We start from the raw sequence: 6000 nt of genomic DNA, 5'->3' as shown, positions 1-6000 counted from the left end.
CCATAAATTGTTCAAGATGGACAGAAATTGTCAGTCTTCAGAACTGAATTGATTGTTCAGATGCATCCCCGCACCCCCCAACTTCAACTGAAGACTCACTTCCCGAGCCTGCTGTGGTTGCCCTTGTTACCATGGTGAGCAGAGGGAAACTGAGGTGGCACTTGCAGAAAGAGAGAGAAAAAAATGCATGGAAAGAATGCTAATGATAAAGCACCAGGGCATTTCATTGCACCAGGCAACACATCATAAATTCCACACAACTGAGTTCAGTAAAAAAAGCACTAATCTCCTGTTAATCCCCAAGCACAACCAGAACAGTCGCAGATCCTAACAAATTAACTAGAAGTTATTTTGCATTATTGCTTGAGAGTTATGGCACAAAATATTTTATTGATGATTAAGATTATTTTATACAATTGAGACATTTTTGAGTTATCTCTGCTGAAGAGAAATACAACACAGCAAAGAGTATCGCTTTGCTAAAGCACATGCATTTCAGATCAGATTGGGGGAATATGCTCATTTTCGGTAACTAGCACAGATTAAAATTTTGAAAACTCAGTCTTCCTGCATGCAGACGGTTCACGTTTACTTTTTAGATCTTTTGGATTTGGTTCCAAATTCAATGGTATGATTAAACAGTCTCAATTTATTTTCTAACTGCTTTTCATTTAGAATTTACAGGTCAGACCTCAAAAATGGGACCCATATAAAACTGACCAATCATTGAAAATATTTTTTACAATGCTATAGGTGTTTGCTTGATAGGAACAGTAGAAAGACAGATAGTGTTCTAGACAACAAGCAACTTGTAAATGTCAGTGTATGAAGGGATTTTGGTTTACTGGTTCATGAAATAGGGAATCTGATTGTGGATACATCTTCCAAAATTTCATAGACATTAAAATGTTTCCTACACAAAAAAAATAGATAGCACATAGGCAAATAATTAGGAAGTAAAATGATATGTTAGTCTTCATTGCAATAATAAATGTAATGAAGTCTTGCAGAGAATTTATACAATATTGATGAGATATCATTCAGAAGAAAGTTTGAAATTTTGGTCTATGCACCAAAAGGAGGATATATTGATCTTGGAGTCACCGCAGAATAAGTTCACCAGATTGATTTTGGGTATGGTAAGTTGTCCCGTGAAGAAAGATTGAGAAAAATTAGGCAATACTCACTGAAGTTTAGAAGAATAAGAAGCGACATCTTTGAAATACTATATTCAATTAAGGGCTAACAGAGTATATTCCAAGGGTCTGTTTCCTACAGCTGAGCATCTAGGCCTACACAGCCTCAGGATTAGGAGTCAGCTATTTAGGACTGAACTGGGGAGAAATTTCTTTAGCCAATAGATAGAAAACCTTTGGAAATCTCCACCTCTGGAGGGCTGTCGATGCTCAGTGGTTGAGTACATTCAAGATTACAGTGACTGCACTCTAAATAACAGCCACCCATGCCCAAACCCCAACAACAAAGGTCCTCCACAAGATGTGGACCATCTTCTATATGTTGAGAGCCACCCATCGGTTAAGGGAGGTGTTATTGATGAAATCCACCACTGACTCCAGTGTGCCAGCCTTTCCTGAACTAAGGAAAAGTGTATTTGAAGATCAAGAGCGCAAACATGACACCAACTTATTCTCCACCAGGTAACAGTGATCCCCTCATTCCTGTGTGCTCTTGAGATATGGACTATCTACAACATCAGTGAGATCTGCCACTAATATCTACCTCCAGAAAATTCTAAAACTCCTCCGGCAGGATAAGAAAACCAACTTCAGTAGTTTCTTGCAGGCCAACATCCCCAGCATTGATGCTGCAAGAGGTGGGCTCACACCACTTGCATGCCCAATGTCAGACTCCTGTAACAGGTACTCTGCTTTCCGCTTCATCACGGTAAGAGCTCAGTAGGAAGATAAAGGATATTCTCAGAGCCTGCTTGAAAAAGGTAACACCCTCACAAACCCATGGTAATCTCAGGTCCATGACAACTTAAAATGGGGAAGGAGCATCCAGGATGAGATGTAGAAACTAGAAAACAGGAACAGGAATAGACCATTCAGGCTTTGGAACCTACTCTACCATTCAATACAATTATGGCTGATCACCCACTTCAATATCCTGTTCCTGCCTCCTCCCCACAATTACACCAATAATTCCTCTGGACAGGCACGGTAGTGTAGCAGTTACTGTAACGCTATTACAGCACCAGCGACCCGGGTTCAATTCCAGCCACTATCTGTAAGGAGTTTGTACGTTCTTCCCGTGTCTGCGTGGGTTTCCTCGGGGTGCTTGGGTTTCCTCCCACATCCCAAAGATGTACGGGTTAGGAAGTTGTGGGCATGCTATGTTGGCACCGGAAGAGTGGCGACACTTGTGGGCTGCCCCCAGAACACTCTATGCAAAAGGTATATTTCATTGTGTGTTTCAATGTACATGTGACTACTAAAGATATCTTATCTTATCTTAGTCTTTTCTTTGGGAGTATGAAGAAAGCCACATAAACAATGGAAAGAGTACGTTACGACCAAAATTACTTGCCCCACCAAACACCTTCTACCCTACTTGTGGCAGAGTCTGTGGCTCTCACTTTGGGTTCATCAACCACCTCCAAGTCACACAACTGGAGTGGAAACAACTCATCCTCAATATCTAAAGATTCCTTGCAGGTACGCTGACACTGTAATAGCGGCATGGTAGCGTAGCGGTTAGTGCGACGCTATTACAGCACCAGCAATCAGGGTTCAATTCCCATCACTGTCTGTAAGGAGTTTGTATATTCTCCCTGGGTTTCCTCTGAGTGCTCTGGTTTCCTCCCACATTCCAAAGATGTATGGGTAGTTAACATGGGTTTAAGTGGGGGCACGGACTCGTTGGGTCGGAAGGACCTGTTACTGTGCTGTAGGTAAAGTTTTTAAAGTTTTAGGGTATGGAGGGTGCATTCTGCTCCTCATGAGGTCTGGAAGATGATATTCGTGCAATGCCCTCAAGGATTCCTTAAGTGGATGGGGATATGCTGTTATTACCCATTTTGGACTCCTTTTGGGGTCTGAGTGGGCTTTCTTACTCCAGCCAACAAGAATTTTGCAAAAGGTAAATTCCTAAATTTACCTTAACATTTTCTCTGTCACAGCATCTCCACTGAGCCTTGGCCAACTTTGAGGTTGTTTGAGGTAACATGCAATCATGTGGGAACATTGCTCTATCAGGTCTGTAATTGGATGCAGCCCATCTTAAACCTTCCCATGCCCCATTTTCATGAAGTGAGATGGAAAGAATTCAAGTGCCTCAACCCTTTCTCTAGATATTGGAATTGAACTGCGGATCTGCATCTCTCTTCTCTACAGTAAACTTGCTTGAGGTGAGCCAGAGTAAACAGTAGAATTAGCAAGCATTTTCAAAAAGGATTTAGTATTATTTGTAGTAGGATAGTGGTACAGAGATGCTTCCTTGGAAATTCAACCCCATTCATTATATATGCCAGATAACAGTGCCATTTTGTTGTGTTTAGCTTCTGAAATTTAACTCCACTGAAGTTGAGGGAACTAAATTTTGGAGATAGAGGACAATGCATTGCTACCACCATGCATTTAGTGCATTTAGCTCTACCAAGTGGGGATGAATTTCTAAGCAGTTGGGTACATCAGCAGATTAAATGAGCAGGGGCTTTGAGATTTGAGGTTTGAGGCGGTGGTGTAGTGGGAGTGAAGTTAAGTAGAGATGGAGGGTGGGAAGTGAAGGCTCCTGGAGGGAAAAGAGTGACCAAGAAATTGATAGTGAGGAAGAAAATTGAACGAGAGTGAGCTAAAAAGGAACCTAAAAATATGTTGTAGGATCTCCTACAAGTTTAACAAAATAATGAAAGTAAACACGAGCAGGGGGGAAGTGGCTTCCTCCAAATTCAAGGAAGTCCATTAAATGAATAGAAGGGTACAAACGTTTGATCGAAATGGTTCAGTATGCTTTCCAAAAAGGGATGATGGTGAAATCAAAAGCAAAGAAAAGGAAAATACTTTTGCCCCAACTAAATGAACAGAAGATAGTGTGAGAGGATACTTCATTTGAAGTACCGTGGCCCAAGAGATAATAAGTGGTATGTGGCACCGATTGCGTTATTGATTTATAGTCACATAGAAGTACATTGTTTGCTTCTGTTGCTCAGGTAAAAGGCCCAGAGTACACAGCAAGATGCTGATAAACCTTTTGCCAGACCAAACTATCAGGATTTTCTAGGCTTGGCTCTACTGATACAGCAAGTGAGAGCAGAAACAAGCAGCACTAATCCACAGAGAAGCCATCATGTCAGTTTTGGGAATAACCTAATTTGCTGATGTATTCATTCACACATTATCGCTATTGACAGCTATTTCCTTCTGAATTTCATCAGGTTACAACTGCACATCTTGTTTGACAAAGCTATGGGAATGTGTTAATTTATCCACCAGATTATTAATGCAGCTGGGGAGTGTGGGAGAAGAAGATGAACTTGCTGTCACATTCCCTTTATAAATGTTTCCTTGTTAAAGAAACCTATAAATATAGCAGACCAGAACTTCCTGGAATCTAACTCAGAAGCAACAGCATAAGCACAGCACAAAACATCCATGGAGTAACTTCTGGAAAAGGTCACTAAAAGATGTGCTTATTTTTATTTTGCATTCCAACTTTCTCTATCTTTTCCACTGATTCTACAAAATTCAGTGCAAAGCCCTGAGTTCATTATCACAGCTTGCATCCATACAAAAATACATTTTACAAGAATTTGCTGAAATAGTGTTAGTTGCCAGTTCAATGTTAATTTAAGACTAAAATTTGAAGTCCAACATGACCCAATACACTGGTCAAAGAATATCTCCCAACAGCCTGCAGTATCTCAAAGATATATGACTCATCGGATTCAAAAGCACCACCCCAAGATTGATATGTCGATTCAGGAGGACATTACATATTGGTCCAGAGTTGTTGAGATGTCATTGAATGTCCTTACTCTAACGTCTTGGTAAAGATACACCTGGTGGGTATTCCTTTCATAAAATTGACCTATTGTGGATCCAAGTGCATTGTTTTTCAATTAGTGTTCTGAATATGACCATGGTGCACTTCATCTACTACATAGTCTTTCAATGTTTTCATCCCTTGTATTGTTCTTAGAAGTTTTGCACACACTCCTTCCCATTGTCAAGGCATTTAATTTTCACCTACTCATGTTGCCAACCACAATCATTGCAAATTCTAGGACACCTTCAAGTACTTTCTCTTTTCTGTCTCTTGGCACACACTTCACCACTTACACTTCCTTCTACTGGCTATTCAATGTGCCTAATCTGGCTTTGGCTAGCTCTGCAGTTCAGCATATCTATGTGCACTTTCCTGGAATTAATTTGGTCTTGCATGTGGCTGTTTCCTTAGTCCACTTTCCCAGATTCCACATATAATTCGATCTCTGCTGGTCTTCCAAATGTACAAAATTGCAATCATCTGTGAACAACCCTTAGTTATATTATGAAGGTATGGAAGGATTTTCCAAGCCCTGCTTAGGTTTAAAGAACTGACAAAGGTTAACATTTTCTTTTATAGGGTGTGTAATTTCCTTCGTGAGCAATGAGTTACAATAATATTTTTTCCTTTCATCTGTTCTGTTTTATCTGCCATAGCTCAATATTCGAACTCTTCCTTCCATTCTTTAGATGGGTGAATTTTTTTGGCTATCCACTGGCTGAGGCATTTTTAGTTGTTCCAAACTCAAATGAATCACACAGCTCACAGCTAAGTGCACAACAATGTAGTATCGCATTTCAGGGAATTACACCAGGGCATTTGGTATTCTGATTCACCTAAAATTTCAGAACTTTATATCAAAGGGAATTTCTGACACCACGTCTCAATAGCTTCCTCATTCATACTCTAAGATATAAGAAATAATTGGCAATTTAATCTATTGATAAGGCCACATCATTCAAGAATCCAGCCGGCATCTTTTCTTTCCAATAG

The sequence above is a fragment of the Pristis pectinata genome, chromosome 11, assembly GCF_009764475.1.
Source record: "Pristis pectinata isolate sPriPec2 chromosome 11, sPriPec2.1.pri, whole genome shotgun sequence".
NCBI lineage: Eukaryota > Metazoa > Chordata > Chondrichthyes > Rhinopristiformes > Pristidae > Pristis > Pristis pectinata.
This window is presented reverse-complemented; position numbering follows the sequence as displayed.